The 19316-nt window shown below is 44.5% G+C and overlaps 1 protein-coding gene and 1 non-coding gene across 3 annotated transcripts in view; both read left to right on the top strand.

Annotated features, from left to right (window-relative positions):
* TRIM44 (tripartite motif containing 44) overlaps positions 1 to 19316 on the top strand; it is a 111363-nt gene that overhangs the window by 70598 nt on the left and 21449 nt on the right. The window lies entirely within an intron of this gene.
* Positions 13269 to 13407, top strand: LOC136389886 (small nucleolar RNA SNORA29). The gene has a single exon (XR_010748444.1). It is a non-coding gene; the product is annotated as a small nucleolar RNA SNORA29 (small nucleolar RNA).

The raw sequence follows: 19316 nt of genomic DNA, 5'->3' as shown, positions 1-19316 counted from the left end.
TAACCTAGGAGTCAACCTCAGCATATCTCTTCTTCACATTCCGTATCCAGTTGATCAGCACATGCTGTCAGATTGACCCCCGCATATATATCGGATCCAAGAAACCACCACCACCACCGCACTATCCTGGTCACGCCACGGAAGTGCTCCAGGCATCTCATGGCTTTCCCCTGTTGCCACTCTCCCTCATCCTACCCCCTCCACCCCTGCTCCTATTTCCTTGTTTGCATAAACACTAAAGAGATCTTTTAGGAGAATTCTTCCATCTAGAATGCTCCAGTGTGAGATACATCATGTCTAGAATTTGCTGCAGGATAACCTGCACAGATGGGGGTCTACAAAGGCATATAAGTCGCATCTCCCATCTGCCTCTCCGTCCTCGCACCTGCTACTCACTCCCTGCTCCCTTCAGCCACATTGCATCCTTACTCCTCTTCACACAGGCGCCACGTTCTTCTGCGTCCGGGCCTTTGTGCCTGTGGCCCCTCCTGCCTGAATGCCTACGTCCAGATCTTCACACGGCTCTCATTCCCTTTTTCCGGGCCTCTGCTGAAACATTAGCCCTTGAGACCTTCCTTTCTTACCCTACTTTGGTTATCTGCGTACACTTGTCACTACATAAAGATGTATAATAATTTAGTTTATTTTCTTTCTTCCCCACTAGAAAATAAGTGCTCATCATGAGGGCAAAAGCTGGCCTTTACAACACTGTATTTTTAATGCCTGGATCATTATTGGCTACATTTTTAAAAAATAAATAAGTAGCTATGAAAATTCCGTTGTTGAAATTGTGGAGAGACCCCCCGGTTTGGAATAGGAAAAGCTTAGATCTCATTCTCAGTTTGTCACCTTGCACATTTACAGTCAGCCAGTTTGTTGGGAGTCTGCTTTTGTTATCCACAAAACTCCACAAAATAGGGATAACAGGGTCATAGAATTGGAGGCAGGGGGCAGAGGGGATTAAATAGCCAATGTTTGTGAGTTCTGTGAAAACAGTGAGGTGCTGACGGACCTGGAGGAGAAAGCTTGCACGTGTCTTTCGGAGCCTGGTCCCTCAAGGGCAGCGCTGGTAGGGAATCACACACATCCATTTCTGGCATGTCTCTGCATCTGTATACCCCTAAAGCTTGGCAGAGGCTCTGCTCTGGCAGCGTTAGAACCATCAGCCTCGGTCCTTTCCTTCACCCTTCGAGCCTGGCCTAAAGAAACAACTTGCCCCAGCCATGTGATTCCCAAATGACTGTGACGTAATGCTTGTGCATCCATAATGTCTGCTAAGAACCAGCTAATACTCAAGTATCTAGGGGCAGTTCACTTAGGCAGGGCTACCCCATGATGGGAAAGCCTTTTCTTGATTATTCTCAGTCTTGTTTCTCAGAACATGCCAAATTGTGTGTAAGTGAATGAATAACACTGTCATTACAAAAAAGCAGATCTAGCTTTAAAGCTGTTTGGACTGAGAAAGCCTCACCCTGTGCAACTGCCGTGCTGACCGGCCCTCCTGCCTTACACTGTGTGTCCCTCAGGGAGCGCGACTCCTTCCAGAGAGGCGTGTTCTCTGCTCTCCTGCCCCTGGCCCTGCAGCCTCCGGGCTGGCTTAGCAGTCCCAGCCTCCTTCTCCCCAAACCTCGTCTGAGGAGCCGTCTTTCTTATCTTCTCTTATCTTCAGTGTAGGCGCTCGTCATTCTAAAACATTTCTTTCCCAATAGTAAGGTGACCAACTTTTTTACAATAAAAAGGGGGACAAAAATAAATTGAAGAAAACAATATTGTAAATAAAAGCAACATTTTATTCATTGCAACAATAATACACTATAATATGATAAATGCATAATAAAAACATTTGTAATATTTCATATTGTAATTATGCTTACATGCCTCTTAATTTTTAATAATAATTGTAAGAAAAAAGTACTCATTTAGATACAAATACGTCACATCACACGGAATGGATCGACTGCATCGGTCGCATACGGACATTTACAGATTAGTCTTCCAATATCAAAAAGGAGGACGTGTAGGAGGACAGTTTTTGAGGGAGGACGGAACTTACAAAAGAAGGACTGTCCTCCCTAAAGGAGGATGATTGGTTACCTTACCAATGGAAACTGACAGGTAAAGCAGTGGAAGGTCTAGCTGCTGTAAATTGAGTTGTCACTTGTAGCATGGATCCTACAGCAATGAAGTTCCTTACCAAACAAGTCAACTGTAGGTGTTCACACTAAAGACGGACGAGGAGATGGTTTCTTCGTGAAGGGGAGGACTAGACTGTTCTAAGAGCCTGAACTGGGGCTCCCTCTTCTCCCTGGTTGCGGGGAGGGCAGGGTGAGAGGAGGAGCTGTTACTGTGTGTGGACTCCTGCTGCTTCTCCACCTCACACCCCACCCTTCCTTCAAGTCCGACTTCGTTCCCTCATCTCCCATGAACCCTTATTTGATCCCCTAGGCTTTACAGTTCAGCTTTGGACTTAGCACTTTTTTCTTTACTTTATAATCGTGTGTACGCTGTCTCATGCCAGCAGCCTGGAGCTTCTCAGTGGCGACATCTGTGTCGGCTTGTTCCTTCTCTCTCAGTAGCCCGTAGTCATCCTGCTCACTAACTAGATACCTGAGCCGTACTCGGCCATGTTCCAGACTTGCAAAAGGACCGACTGCGACGCATGATCCTTGGCCATTCCTTAGAGAATAATGGTCTTGGCCAGAATAGCTAACTGACCGAGGGCCGCCTCATAGGTCTGGAGGCAGTTCACTCCATTTTCACGATGAGGAAAATTAAAAAGTGGAAAGATTGAATAATTGGCCCATGGTCACACAGCCAGTAAATGGTACAGATCCAGGGTCTGAATCAACACCATCCGGCTACAGAGTCGGTGTTGTTAGCCACCTCTCTCTTCTGCCTTCTTCAAATCACCATCATAGGTGGCACTGAAATAAGTAATTAGATAAAATTTAAATATTTAGTGAATACATATTAAATAAATGAAAGTTCTCTCATGCACATCTGTTCTAAAGGGAAGTTTTAATCTAACTAGTCAAAGCTAGTTTCTTTGCTATTTTCATTTAAAGCTACACACGTGCCGTCTGTTCTATTTGAGTTCTCCAGAGGGGCAGAGATGCAGCAAGAGGAGCTTTAGGAGAGAAGCTATGCTCTTCAGGCTGTAGCCTAATCCCTGGAGAGATGTGGCCAGTGCTCTCTCCTTCCCTGTCCTGGGCAAGCAATGGCTACAGAAACACCTTCATGACAGTGGCCGCCTTCTCAGCTTCAGACTTGTGCACCTGCGCACGATGGGACTGGAGAAGAACAACCTTCCTGAGCCAGAGGTAGTGCAGGCTGCTGTCTGGAAAAACAGGGTGTGGGTCTCAGTGTGCCCTTCTGTGGTAGTTACCCAAATACACAGGCTTTTTGTACTGACTCCTACTTTTCCTACTGTGGTCTGACCATTTCCACTTTCTTCTTTTAAAACAATCTGCCTGGGAGGTGTTTCTCTTCCTCCCAGCCTTTGAGTGATAGGGCTGACGCCTGGGAAGAAAGAAGTAAACTCCTTGAAAGGTTCTATTTCTCCATCAGCTCTGTCCCTCTATGGTGGTAAGAGACCAAGGTCTTTGTCCTAGGAAACCACAGGCTCCTGGGAGCGGTGCTGCTGGGAGGGAAGTTTGGTTTGGAAAGAAAGATGTTACAGTGACTATTTTGCATTTGTCTCAGCCATGGGGCTATGTGTCTTTCCTCCTTGCTTTTACTCATAGCCCTACTTTCGCCTTGGCTTTGTTGTGAATCCAAAGAGAGACAGAATTTATTTTTCAGCTCCAAAGCAGGGTCCTTGGTGACACATAGGGACTTGCGGTGCGGGACTACTGTAGCCGTGCGTACAATGTTTCCTCAGCGTCTTCTGGTATCCTGACATCTTCATATTCCCTCCCAGCTTATCCACATTGTGATAACCTCACAGTGTCAGCCTGGGACTCTGTTTGGGGAGAAGCCTTATTTTCTCCCATCCTCACATACGGAATTAGAGGCTTCTGCCAACTCTTTCTCCTTCTCAAGGACATGCTTGCCTCTCTTTTATCCTTTACTCATTCCTTCCCTTGGGAGGAAGAGTAACTTGTCTGCCTGGTGTGAGCCTGGCAGTCATTAACCTCTCCTCCACTGGGCGTGTTTAATGTGTTAACAATCCCTGCACTGAAAAGACCATGTGGCTGTATCTTTCTTTTCTTTTTTGCTTTCTTGAGTCACTTGGTTTAGGCAAGATGGGCCATCCTAGCTATTGCTCTCTAATACAATAACAAAATAGGAAGAAATTGCCTCTAGTGGACTCAGATACATCTTTGTTTCAGCTTCTCCCTCAGTGACTGAGTAAATTAAGTCACTTCTTCCCTGAGATTCAGAATACTTAAACTCAGTAGGAGAGGTAGCTGCAGACAGGCTCCTAGTGTAGCCTCCGACAACAGTGTATCGCACTCAGCACTGTGCTTTATTCACTGGGTTTCCGTGAACAAAATTAGTACCCTGATCGAAGTCTATCTCTTTAAGTCATTGTTTTCCTTGTTTGAAATTGCAGAATTCAGGGAATAAGTGACATCCTGACTTTCATCAGAATCCTTTCGACATCATGTCACAATTGTTAATGGCTCTTTCCTTTTCTTAGCTTTCCCAGTAGGGAGGTGCAATTACTGTTAAAAAGGAGACTATTTTTTTTGCCACACATTGTAAGTAGTTTGCAAAGGTGAGTTACTGTCAATTAGTGTCTGCTTGCAGGAAACTCAGTCCAGCTCCATAGCCCAGCGTTCTGATCACTCCAGTAAAATGCTGGCTTTATGCTTTTTTTAGATGGTCATTTCGGTTAAATGATTACTTTGACTTTTCAGTATTAAATTTGTCGTGCAGTATGAGCTCAACAAAGATGAGAGTTGTCCTTAATAGTTTGAGGGTTGTTAATCCTCCTATCCCCACCCCTACCCCATATCCCATGCACTATTTTGAAGTACAACTTTCTAACTAGCAGGTATTTAAAGTTTAACATGACACTCGTACCTTTTTATTTTAAACTAAAATTACAGGCTAACTTTGTTGAAATACTTAAACCAATTTGTGTGCATAGTTATAACCCCAGGTGATTCATTACAGAAAATTGTTTAATTTTTACTGTTTCCCGGACCTCTCCCATGTGACAAAACTAACAGGCATTGATTTATTCTACCAGCACGTGTGCCAGACACTGTGCAGGTGCAACTGAGATAAAGAGTGAGCTGTGGACCTTGCTGTCAAGGCATTTGTAGTCCAATTGAGAAATGACACTCATGAGCAAAGTTTTATAATATACCAGTATGGGAACCCACAGAGAGAAATGTGTTCATTGTGGGAGGCAGAGTAAAAAGTGACTGATTCTTCCTAGGAAATCAGGGGAGATTTTTTCACAGATGCTGACCCATTCAAACCAGTGACCTGAACAGAGCTATACCCAGTAAGTTGATTGGTGGAGGCTAGAGAATGGGCATCATAATAGTAAGAGCTGTTATGTACAAAGGGATTGTGACCATGGTTCACAAAGTGAAAGGTGTACTCTATTATTCAGGCCCTTTGTCAGCATCTTGCTTTATTTGTTAAGAAGAGAGCTTGGCCAACATTTATCCTCTGGTTCTCAAAGAACATGTATATAATGCAGATAAACGTGGCATATAATGAGACTGCCATGAACTAGGGCTTTTCAACTTTGAGTTTCATTCACTCATTCTTTCCTTCTCTTTCTGTGCAATCTAAGAAAAGAGAGATTTACTGGGTTTTGTTTCTTTTTAAAAAACAAACCATCTTCTACTCTTTCAGTTGTCTTGCTATAACTGCGGCTCCTGTGTCTTATTGTGTTAGTCAGAGACTGATTGTGAGGAACAGAAATCCACCCAACTAGTTCAGATACCACAGGGCTCTGGAGAGGACTGACTGGTACACGCCCAGACTCAGGAAGCACTCTGTGCCTGGTGCAGATAGGAGTGGGCACTGGTTAGCCTCGGAGACTGCTCCCCAGACTCAGGAAGCACTCTGTGCCTGGTGCAGATAGGAGTGGGCACTGGTTAGCCTCGGAGACTGCTCCCCAGACTCAGGAAGCACTCTGTGCCTGGTGCAGATAGGAGTGGGCACTGGTTAGCCTCGGCGATTGCTCCCCAGACTCAGGAGGCACTCTGTGCCTGGTGCAGATAGGAGTGGGCACTGGTTAGCCTTGGAGACTGCTCCTCAGACTCAGGAGGCACTCTGTGCCTGGTGCAGATAGGAGTGGGCACTGGTTAGCCTCGGAGATTGCTCCTCAGACTCAGGAGGCACTCTGTGCCTGAAGGAGATCGGAGTGGGCACTGGTTAGCCTCGGAGATTGCTCCCCAGACTCAGGAAGCACTCTGTGCCTGGTGCAGATAGGAGTGGGCACTGGTTAGCCTTGGAGACTGCTCCCCAGACTCAGGAGGCACTCTGTGCCTGGAGGAGATAGGAGTGGGCACTGGTTAGCCTCGGAGATTGATCCCCCAGTCTCCGCTCTTCTCCTTGTGGCTTTCTCCTCCCTGCTTCAGGCTCCTGTTCCTCTTCATCCTGCGGAGCAGCCTCCTCTGCTTCCTCCTGTGTCTCCTCTTCCCTTGTCGTTTCAGCTTGCCCTGGCCTCGCTTTGACCCCGGAGTCTATCGAAGCTTTCTGATGCGGGATTCAATACTGCCTCACCATAGTCCCAAGAGAAAACCCAGCCAATTTCATGTCAGTTAATTAGCTGTCCTTGATCCAGGTGTCATACCTCATCCAGTCAGCTACAGTAAAAAAAAAAAAAAAAAAAGGTGTGGGGGGAGGAGTCTTGTTTATAGTGCTTTTCTCCATGGTGGGGGCAGGGCAGAAGGGTAAATTGGGAAAGATAGGCAGAGTTGAATTATATATTCCACCATGCTGCCCTGCAAAGGCAAACTCTAGTGTATAATCTAAGATGATAAATTAGTTTTTCTTAGCACAGCTTTAGTAGTTAGACAGCAGAGCTCCCCCGGGTGCCCAGATCTAGTGTCTACCCCAAAACAAGTTCCATTTCTTACTCACCTAGCATTTCACAGGTAAGCAGAGTAGTGATCATTCATTCAGCACATGGCTCCCAACAGCACCCCTGCTTCTCATTTGCTGTGTGTGGCCTCTTACAGGCCAGGGTGTATGAGAAAAACCATGAATTTGGAATCACTGGAATTGGTCCCATCTCTTACTAATATGGTGGCTGTGAACCGGTTCCAGAATTTTAGAGCCTCTTCGTGGATTCACAAAATGGGGTCGACTTGTCCCTCACCAGCCCCGCTGGGCACTTGTGAGGAACACATAATAAATGTGTGTTGAAAGGTTTTGTGAATAGTAAAGCACTAGACAGATAAGTTCAGTTATTAGCAAATTATGCAGAGGTGAGAAAAAAGATAAAGTTTTTTATTTGACATTTAGCACAAGGGAATAAGACGTAGACCCCTGGCATCTGCTCACCTAAGGCAGGGCATGGCTTTAGGCAAGACTCATACTACATGACATTCCTGGTCCTTCAGCTCGAGTCCCGTGCAGTCAGGAGTTCCTGAATGAAAGGTGTAGTGGAAGGTGATGCGGGCGTGCTCCCCATCAGTGTGCACGTCAGCATGGCTCCTGTGCATGGAAGGACCTTCTGTTTTATTCATTTCAACTGGAACTATTGTGATCATTGTGATACTATTAAATCTGGGTTGTTTGTTTTCATTAGATGGTGATAGTGAGAGAAAAACACAGATCACAAGTTATTTTCCATCTTGCAAATGAGTAGTAGAAGCTAAATCATTTGTGGAAACTAATTGTGTTCAAATAGGCAAATAGCTGTCAAGGGTGTTGGGGGGGGCCTGGAATGCAAAGAAGAGTTCTCCGCCTGGAGCCTACAAACACTTGAGTCTGGAGGCCTGGGCGAGTGCAGACTGCGTAATGTTGTTTGCTTGCAGAGTTAAACCCTTGGCTGTAACACTCACACCGCATTGAATCCTAGCTAGGATTCAACCTAGTTCTGTCTGACTCCAAATCCCGCATTTCCCACAATGCCTCACTGCCACCAGATTGTAGAGCCCGTGTGTTTTGTCCAGTAATGTCTGATTGGGGATCTATGAAGATGGGGGGGAAAAGTGTATAAGCAAGCTATTTTTAATATTTAAAAAATTATAATGAGAAATTTTACATTTAACTTCAGTAAGGAGAGATATATGTTAAATGTCCCCCCTCCGTGGTGACCACATTTGTCAGTTATTATTTAATTCATACAAGAAAACTAATCAAATATTTGCAAATGCTCTCTGTTCCACAGAGCTTCAAATTCTGAAGGGTACCGTGGAGGGTGTATAGGGTTCCTTGGTGGTAAAAAGATTGTGAAATATAATCTAATCTGGAGACCACAAACTGACAGGTCCCGCACTGAAACTGGCCTAAGGGTGTGGGGTTTTCTTGGCTCATAGTGCATTTCTTCAATTTGTAACTTACTCACCAGCCTTTAAAAATTAGATTTCACATCAAAAAAGCAGATTTCTCTTTTTACCTTTTGAAAATTCAAGTGTTCTTCCAGTACTGGACCCACATTTTCCCGTGACATTACCCAGCTGGCCCCTGTGGGGGGCACTTTCAACTTCCCAGTTTCCACCTGGCCCAGTTAATTAACTTCACTCGTTCACGCTCTCCACCTGGCACCTACGAACACTTGAGTCTGTGAGGCCTGGGCGAGTGCAGACTCTGCGTTACGCTGTTCGGTTGCAGAGTTAAACCCACTCCTTGGCTGTAATCACTCACACTTTTTGGACCCTGGACAGTTTTATCTCTGATCTTCTTACGTTGCTGTATTAAGGCCTTTCGTGCAAGCGTGTCTGTTTGGCTCTGCTCTGTCCTTGGGTACAGGAGCCACATTCTCATCATTCCACAGACACTGTGGGTGTTGGGGGGGGGGGGGCTTAGAATGCAAAGAAGAGTAAGTAGAGCTCCCAGCGAGGAAGGTCATAGCCTAGGCTTATTTCTTTTTAATTCATGAAAGTATCTAGCACCCTGATAAGCACAGAGTACATGTTCAAGACTGACTTGCTAGAATATAGTGATTAACAGAATGGGGTTTGGTGTCATAAAGGGTGCTGGCCCACCATTGATTGCCCACTTAGGTGATTTGCATAAACTTCAATTTTCTTGTCTGTAAAATGGGGTAATCATAGTGCCTGTGGGGTAAAATAAGGATGAATGAGCTGAGGCTCGTAAGGGGTTAGGCACAGGGTTGAATATGTAATAACTGCCAGTGTATGGTGACTCTTACTACAAGACAGCATGCAGTTGGCTCTCACTTGATGCTTGTTGAGTGAGTGAATGAACAGATAGAATGAGCTGAGTCTAAGGAACTAATTGTGTTCAAATAGGCAAATAGCTGTCAAGGGTGGTGGCACCAAAAGGGTTACCAGGAACCCTGGGAACAGATTTTCCATGGCTTTGAAAGCTCTCCTTTCGATGAGACTAAAAGCAGCACATGATGTGCATTTAAATGGATTTACAAGTATACCTCTGTGGAAAACCATCAGTCCAACTCCAGCATAAGTTATAAGATTGAGACACGAGGCCCTAACCTGTTGGCTCAGTGGTAGAGCATCAGCCCAGCATGTGGATGTCCTGAGTTCGATTCCCAGTCAGGGCACACAGGAGAAGCACCTATCTGCTTCACCCCTCCCCCTCTTGCTTCTCTCTCTCTCTCTCTTTCTCTCTCTCTCTCTCTCTCTCTCTCTCTCTCTCTCTTCCTCTCCTGAAGCCATGGCTTGATTAGAGCAAGTTGTCCCCAGGTGCTGAGAATGGCTCCATGGCCTCTGCTTCAGGTGCCAAGAAGAGCTCGGTTGCTGAGCAATGGAGCAACACCCCAGATGGGCAGAGCATCGCCCCCTAGTGGGCTTTCCAGGGATCCTGGTCAGGGCATATGTGGGAGTCTGTCTCTGCCTCCCCTCCTCTCACTGAATAAATAAAAATAAAAAGATTGGGACACGAGGAATAGATCTCTAGTAGTCTTTCAAGGGAGACTCATGCTCAGTGTCTTGAGAATACACTTGGGACTTAAGAATTGTTCTGTGGGCATGAATCCCTGACACAGCATGTTGAGACCTCTCTGTGAAGAATCACTGCAGTTGCTAAGGTGACGGTTAGAATAGGGAAAGCATTGGACCGTTTTCCCAGGGCTTCAGGACTGCTTCCTGTTTTTACAGCCTTAAGGGACAGGCAGAGGGGAACTAATTTACTTTCTGCCATCACTGTCTCACTTAATTGTTACACTGATTCTCTGAAACAATTTACTATACAGATGACAGAACTGAAGCTCAGAGAGATTAAGGGATATGTGCCAGTTCCTGTACATCTTGTAATGACAGGACCAGGACTGCGGCTCTTTTCATAACCCTACACAGCCTCTCCACACAGCCGCTCCGCCTCTAAGTTTCACGGCGGCCGTCAACCCCGTCCTTGTTCGCACTCCCAGAAGGACACTCGGGCAGAGGCCGGCAGCATGCTGAGTGAGTGCACACCGCCGCTTTCTTCTCACTCGTTTTCCGCAAGTGTTTATTAAGCAGCTACATTGAGCCAGGCCCAGCTCTTGTTGCTGAGGATACAGACTGACCAAGAGAGATGAGATCGTTCTCTGGTGGGGATTTAATTCTAGTGGGAAGAGATTGAGAGGAAAAAAGGTAAACCACTAAATGAACAAAATAATTTCAGATAGCAGTGTCAGAAAGGAAATGAAACAGTGATTTGACAGAGGGGCCTGGGAGAAGAAGGTATGCTAGATTAGATAGATAGATGACAGATAGATAGATAGATAGATAGATAGATAGATAGATAGATAGATAGATAGATAGATGACAGATAGATAGATAGATAAAGATGTTCAAAGAAGGGTTGCAGAGGTCACTTTTGAGCTGAAACCTGACTGAACAAAGGAGCCAGCCAAGCGGAAATGGGCACAGCAGCGTTACAGGCACAGGGGACAGGGAGTTCAGACTTCAGGCTTGACGCTGGCAACTGTTTTCACCTTTTAGACTTTTTTTTATGTAATGCTCATAACAGTAGAGCATGTTTCTAATTTGTAATCTGAATGATAATACTACATTATTTGACATTATTTTTCTGGTTATTTTGGTGGTGGGGTGAGTAATCTTACTTTAAGAAGGCTGTGATGGATAGAAGTCATGGAGACAAGCTGGCTTTAGAAAGAGAGAGGACAGAGTTTACATCTGTTTCCTGACGGGGAACCACAGACCATAGGCTCAGCCTTAGGAACTGCATGCCGCATTGGGGACAGTGTGGACCCAGACATGGCAGAGGGAGCAGGAAATTCCCAGAAGCCCCAGGCACACAGACATCGCTCAGACACGAGGAAGGGAGCCCCTGGGCAATGTGAACATTTGTCATGGTGCCAAATGGGATCACTTCCAGGATGTCTGTGCTTATTACAAGGGGTAAATTCTAAAACAATAAATAATTAAGAAGGAAATAATTTTTGTGTAGATAAGTATGGACTAAAGATGCAGCATAAAATAATTTAGGGAGCAGGAGTAGAGGAATGTCATGAACTCAAACAAAGATCAAGTAGAATAACTTTTAAAACAATAAAAAATCAGATGGACCTGTGGTGGCCCAGTGGATAAAGTGTCGACCTGGAACACTGAGGTTGCCGGTTCGAAGCCCTGGGCTTGCCTGGTCAAGGCACATATGGGAGTTGATGCTTCATGCTCCTCCCCCTTCTCTCTCTCTCTCTCTCTCTCTCTCTCTCTCTTTCTCTCTCCCTCCCTCCCTCCCTCCTCTCTAAAATGAATAAATAAAGTCTTTAAAAAATAAAATAAAAGGCCCTGGCCAGGTAGCTCAGTAGATACAGCGTCAACCCGGTAGACCAGAGGTCGTGGGTTTGACCCCTAGTCAGGAATGTACGAGAAGCAACCAGCGAGTGCACAACTAAATGGAACAACTAAGTGAAACAGCAAGTTAATGCTTCTCTCTCTCTCCCTTCCTCTGTCTCTGTCTCTCTCCATCTCTCTCAAATCAATGGAAAATTTTTTAAGAAAATCACTTCCTAGATATATGGTTCCCAATGTAGAGTTCCTGAAAATAGTGACAGGAACTAGAAAACTATTTGAAGTGCTTCAAAAATCTGAATAGATAATAAGGCTACACAGGTTAGCTATCGTTTATTTTGTGTTCTTTTAAATCATCCTTTTGTTGGTTTATTCAGTATTTCAGCAAATACTTAATGAATTATCTGCTATGTTCCAGGTATATGCCAAGTACATGAAAAATGACTAAAACACGGATCCTTGTTGTTGAGATATTTTAACCAACTGGTAGGGCAGAATGACAAGTAAATGAATAGTTACAAAACAGTATAATGTACTGATAGAGGTTTATGAAGTACTTTGAGACTTCCAAGGGGTTGGAGAAATGCTAATCTAGCTTGGATTAGGCTCTTGGAAAGCTTCCTAGAGGAGCTATTACTGGATCTAAGTTTATAGGGCATGTATAAATTACCCAGATGGGTGCAAGGAAATGATGATCTTGGCAGAGAAAAGATGATATATATAGGGCTTTGAATTCTCCAGAGAACTTTTGCATTGTGTCAGAATTGTGTTCAGCTTTGAGTAAGAGAAGACTCCATTATCAGTAGCTTAAGCTAACAAAGGTTTATTTGTTTCACACAGCAAGTTGGGAGGGAGGTGGCTGCTGCAGGCTTAGGGTCATTGGCTAATGTCAGTACTGCCTTGTGTCCCTGACTCTGAGCTTTTCCTTCATGCTTCTTGCGTTATGATTAAAAAGCGCTGCAGCTTTCGGTATCATATACATCTTCAGGAATGAAGAATAGGTCAGAAGAAGCGGCACATTTCTTAATCAGAAAAGTAAGCACTCTGCCAATGAACACCCCCCCCCCCACTACCACCAAACCAGAAGACTTATCCTTCTATGTCGTGGGCTTGAACACACCCCCAACTGCAGGCCAGGCTTTCTGTGCAAGTGTTCGACTGTTCCACCCTCCAGAACAGAGCGAGGAGAGGGGGTTGGGAGTGACTAAGTCAGTCAACCAGTAATAGCTGCCACACACATTTCATCTTACTTGGTCCTCGTAACAAGTTCCGGAAGTAGGAAGAGCAGGTATGATTAGCTCTACTTTATAAAAGAAGAAACGGGGATTTGGAGAGCTAGGTGATGCCTAAAGGCGGAGAGCTGTACCTTTACCTAGCAAGAACAAAAGGAAAACAAAAGCTAATGTTCAGTGTCCCGTTCAACTACCATATTTTCTCCTAATAATAGATTTTAGTGACTATGCTTATGGGATAGATTAAAATTGCCATGATTTGAAAAGGGAAGATTTATTTGTGTCTCCTCTTATAGGAAATGTCTGAACAGAAAATAAAAACAAGTAGAAATAAATTTTTAAAAGCTAATATTCATCGTATGCTTGCTGCACATCAGAGTCTCTGAAAGTGCTTTACATATGTTCTCTCATTTCCTGCTCGCACCGTCCTGCATGGAAGGCCGTCCTGATTTTGTGCATGAGCAGTGTGAGGTGTATGTGACACTGACATGACTTGCCCCGATCACAAAGCTAGCACATAGCAGAGCCAGGATTCAACCTCAGTTCTCCAGAATGTCAGCCTAATGCTTCCTTGCCTCTTCTGCCTTTATTGTGATTTCCTCCCACGGCCTGTCCAGCAAATGTGCCTTCTCTTGTTGACGTTGCCTAGAGCCCACCCCTGTTCCTCCTTTTAATTTATTTGACATGCTTCTGTTTCTTCATTATTGCTTTCATGGACACAGAATCCAGCAACACATTATTTCAGATACCCTGCCATTATGCGTGCATTTCCTTTCATTGTAGCAGCACTGACCGTAATGAATATGTTTTGTATCCGTGCAGATGTCACTGGTGTTTGCGACGCTCCATTCCAATTTATGTGGAAAGATGAATACCTAAGTGTTGCCCAGGCTCCCATTACTCCAGAGGCAATGAGGGACACCCAGTGTGTGTGCATATGTTTTAGCATTTACGCAGCAAATAGAATGTTTTGATCAGAATGAATTGTGTGCCTGAAGTGAGAGTCTGGCCCTTTCCTGGAAGGGCACATTGGAGGTGATTTGTTGCACGTATCAGCAAACTGGTATAAGCCCGTTTCTTTGTGACTGGTTATTTAGGCCAAATTATAGTCAGATTTCATTAGAAAAGGAAGAAGGAAAGCCTTACTGATTGAGGGGTCCAGCTTTTGGGATACCCTGAGATGATCTTGCCTTCACATGCAAGCCAGCGAGGTTGCTGATGTGCTTGGTGCCAGTAGCACCCTGTCAGCCAGCCGTACCCTGGTGTAGCCTCTTCGAGGCTGAGGGTGAATAGTTAGAGGCCCACTGGGAGCACAGTGTGCTCAGTTCAGGATTAGTGATATGAACTGATATCTATGGCAAGAGTCTGTGAAGTAGAGGGCTGATAATCAAAGAGTCTGAAGTGCCAAATCATGGGAGAATGTAGGTCCTTTGTGGAGAGACGAGGGTACTCAGCCATCCAAGAAATGGCCTTCCCCACATTTGAAATAATACATGGGCCATAGTGCTCTAGACATTTAGCCTATCTGTCTATAGGGGACTCTTAGGGTGACATATTTTTATATATATCTATGCCAAACATATCCCTTTCAAGGCTTGGGATTTCAGCAGTTAAAGGGTATCTGGAGAATAACCTGCCCAATATTATGAATCTATGAATCCTCATTCAAGGGTTCTTGAAATTAAAAAGGAGGCGATATGGTGGTTTATAGAATATAAGAGTATCCAACTAAATTTCTATAAAATTCTATATCTCTATGCTATATCTATTTTAGCTAAATCTTTTGAATATGTAGGAGCTTCCCCTTAACAAAAGTTGGCTACACAGTTTAGAATTACTGACTCAGTAATTACAAGGCAAATTAAAGAAGAAATAGAGGTTGCAAACTGAATTTAGAATGGGTATGTCTGTGTGTGAATGTGTGTATGTATGCGTGCACATATATCAGGGAGTCTGGGAATGGTTTGTATGTTTAATAAAAAAGGGCAAAACCCTTTCTAAATTTGGGCTTGGAAGAGAGAAAAATTCTCTCTATAGCTCTAAGTTACCTTAAATCTCAACAGCTTTTTGCCTGACCTGTGGTGGCGCAGTAGATAAAGCATCAACCTGGAAATGCTGAGGTCGCCGGTTCGAAACCCTGGGCTTGCCTGGTCAAGGCACATATGGGAGTTGATGCTTCCAGCTCCTCCCCACCTTCTCTCTCTGTCTCTCTCTCTCTCCTCTCTCTCTCCCTCTCTCTCTCTCTCTCTCCCTTTCTCTCTCCTCTCTAAAATGAATAAATAAAATTTAAAAAGAATCTCAACAGCTTTTTATTGCTGAAAAGTCTACAGTCAAAAACTAGGTGGTGGCATTTCAATATCTGTCCTTTTCAGTTCCACTGGGAGTGCTGTCCCCGCAGTCTCTAGAGCCGTAATTTTTACACAGTGTATCACCTGCCTCTTCTGTCAACATCTGAAAAAACAGACTTGAAAGAACTAGTTTTCCAAATGTACCTAGAAAAATAAGGCCAGAAGAGACCAGTGCAGTGTAACCTTAAAGAAGTTACATACCGTTCTTTGCTTCCTTCATGCCAAAAAGCTACTAACACTTGTCCTATACCAAAACATTTACAACGTTAGGCAAAATTACATAGAACCAAATATATTGGGGATTAGTTAGAACACAAATGAATCTGGCTCTGAGCTGAATCTCTGAGCCCATATTCTCTATTATTGCAAATTCAAATGGCAATAATGCTTGCTTTATCCGCTAAAAGAAAACAGCAAAAGGCAAACACATTTAGCCCTTTGCATGCCTGGGCAGTCTGCCTTACTGCTCACCCCCTCCCTGGGCCAGTGATTGGAAGCACATTTTACTTTCTCCCTGGGGCAGGTTAGTCTTGCTTTCTGGAAAGGATGCAGAAGTGAGGATGGAGGTAGACACTGTCTATGGCTGCGCTGGCTGTGGTTTTCTGTGGACAGAGCAGATGATGCAGTTACCAGCAGAGCATCTTGGAATCAGAAGTGCCGAAGACTAAAGTCTGAGAGAGCCTCTAGGTCTCTGTGCCCCTGTTGGGGTCAGAATGAGTAGCCGGGACAAGGACCCAGCATCAGCCCGATTCTCCTGTTCACTGTAATCTCCTCAATTAAGTTGGTAGGTGCCCCTGGGAACCAGCCCCAACTGGTCTCCTGAGGAGCTGCCCATCTTCAGAGAGTTCCTCTAACAAATGTGCCTGTGGGGATTATATAACAAGAAGCAAAGCCATTTGCATTAATTCATCCTACACTTGTCTTTTGACTTGTAAAATGCCCAGAGTTCCTGCCATTTATATATACAGTATACATTTCCAGTCTCTAAGTAGCTGTGCTTAGAGCCTAGGATGACTGGGCAGCAAGGGAAGGGACCGGCCCGGAGAGTGGCTCTCTCTTCTGAGCGCAGGTTGTCTGTGCGTCTGCTGCCATTCTTTTGGTGTGATTGTTTTCCATCATGAAACAAACTCAAGGCTTTAAAAATTAGTTTCAACTATAAATAGCGCCCACTGAATGAGAACAAGTTGATGCTAAACCTATGTATTTTTCTAGAACTGTTTCTGTGAGGTAAAACAGAAATTACCATGATAGCTATCATGTATAAAGTATTTACATTGTGCCAAATACAAGATTAAGGGCCTTAATAAGATACCTTATTTAGTGTCGCAATTCTTTATTTCATAAGTTTTATTGGACCTGGTTTACAGATGAAGTTACTGAATCTCAGAGAGGAAAATGACTTTCCTGAGGTGACATCAGCTACGTATCTCAGCCCCCAGTCCTTCCCTTTTAGATGGTCATTGACAGCTGGAGACTGGAGAGAGAGAGACTCCACCAGCCCACTTAAGATAGACAGGCCCACTCCTCCTTTAACCAGGTGTACCAGAAAGGCCTCTGTGCCCTCAGACCACCCGCACTGGTCCCTAATTAACCCAGCAGCAAAAGCCACGGACAGGTAGGTCAGAATGGTGCCAACTTGGCAAGGACTCACAGCCCAGCTCAATGTTCTTTTTTTGCTAAGAAAACCCTGGCTTTGCAATTGGACAAACCAGGGCTCCAGATATGGCCAAGTGACTGGCCTCTCTGAACCTTAGTTTCTACATCTACAAGAGGAATCAGAATGTCTTCTTCACAGACATGCACTGCAGACTGGATGAGAAATTGTATTAAGTACCTATTATAATACATGTTTATTGAATAATTTTTTAAAACACATAATTGCTTGGTGGAAGTGCCGATTGGTGCAGCCACCGTGTAAGTATTACCTCCAAAAATTAAAAAATGACACTGCCTTATGACCCAGTCACTTCTCTTCTGGGAATATTTCCAAAGAAGCCCAAAACACTAATGTGAAAGAAGATATGCACCCCTATGTTCATTGCAGTCTTATTTACAGTAGCCAAGATTTGGAAGCAGTCCTGGTGTCCATCAGTAGATGGGTGGATAAAAAAGCTGTGGTACATTTACCCAATGGAATACTACTCAGCCATAAAATAAAGGAAATCTTACCTTTTGCAACAGCATGGATGGACCTGGAGAGCATTATGTTAATGAAATAAGCAGGTCAGAGAAAGACAAGTACCATATGATTCACTTATATGTGAAATATAATGAACAGAATAAACTAATGACCAATGTATATATGATAGACTTGTATGCCTGAAACCTATATAATTTTATTAACCAATGTCACTCCAATAAATTCAAGTTAAAAATAAAAGAACTCACGACTCAGAAAAAAAATTAACAAACAAAATAGAAACAGACCTATAGATACAGAGAAGAGACTGACAGGTGTCAGAGGGGAGGGGGATCAGAGGGCTGGGTGAAAATGGTGACGGGATTAAATGAAAAGAAACCACTCAGACACAGACAACAGTGAGGTGATTCCTAGAGGGAAAGGGAGGTGGGGAGTAGAAAAGACTAAAGGGGTTATAAATGGTGATGGAAGGAGACTTAACTTGGGCTGGTGAACATACAATGCACAGATGATGTATTATAGAGTTGTATACCTGAAACCTATATAATTTTAGTAAGCAGTGTCACCCCAATAAATTCAATAAAATTTTAAATAATAAAATATATAATTGATTAAAATGTCCTTTTACTTTCTTTGTGTTAGCAAAAGTTTTCCCAGGCACCCTCAAGTGTTTGGGCCCCAGCAAAGGAGTGGTTGCAAGACAGTCTTCTGCAGTTTCCCCAGGGCATGTCCATTCTTTAGAATCTGCTTTTCACGGCCCATTTTTCCCTCTAAGGTAGGAGCTTGGGTGACGCTTTTTCTTCTGCCCTCCCTGTCCTGTGGCTCTCCCTAAAGTATCCTCTCACCTCCCTTTTGTGATTTCCTTAAGTGCTTTTAATGGCTGCTTGACACTGGAAAGATATTCCCAGCAGGCACTCAATTTGTAATCACTGCTTGTTGCTTGGTGTGAACTTGCGGCTGACCTCTGGGGAAGCAGCGGGGACTGGAGGAAGGAGCCAGGCTCTGCTCCAGCAAAACAGACAGGCTCCCTGCGCAGTGGGCAGGCAGCTGCAGGAGGAGCTAGTGTTTGCTTTCACACCTTCTGCCACCTCTGTCCTGTGTGTCTGAGGCATAAGAGGAAGGGGATGGTGATATGGGTAAACTCCAGCCTTCTTACGCAACACCAACCAAAACCAAATCAAAACAAAAGCAAGGATAATAAACAGAGGGCAGCTCCATTTCAGCAGCGCCTCTGTTACCACTGGAAGGAAAAATGCAGAAATGCAATGGCCTTAGGAGCATCCTGCATTAGTCCATGGCCTGCCACTGGGGGCCTAGAGGGTCTCCCTTGTGTTTTTTTTTAACCTGTTACTGTCCTCATCAGGGAAAGGTGATTGAGGTACAAGATGGGGGAGAATACAAATCCCTTACTCCGCCATTTCACAAATGTTAGGGCTGCTAAACAGGGTTGTAAGTCACAGTGCATGTCCTGGAGCAGTGGCAGCTGGCTGGCCAGAGCAGGAAAAGCCGGTGTCACACTGGGTTAATAGCAGCACAGGAGACCTTGGTGACCAGTGATCAATGAGTGCCAGGGAAACGGATTTCACGTTAAGTGCTTCATGCCCATCTTGTGTGACTCTTGAACATGATGGGCCTTTGCCCCAAACCCCACAGCCAGGTCTTCATAAAGAGGCCTCCAGTGCCCACCGCTGTTCACAGTCCATCCTGAACTCTCCGTTCCTGCTCACCTTGCACTACA

Source organism: Saccopteryx leptura, chromosome 1, assembly GCF_036850995.1.
Source record: "Saccopteryx leptura isolate mSacLep1 chromosome 1, mSacLep1_pri_phased_curated, whole genome shotgun sequence".
Taxonomy (NCBI): domain Eukaryota; kingdom Metazoa; phylum Chordata; class Mammalia; order Chiroptera; family Emballonuridae; genus Saccopteryx; species Saccopteryx leptura.
This window is presented reverse-complemented; position numbering and strand designations above follow the sequence as displayed.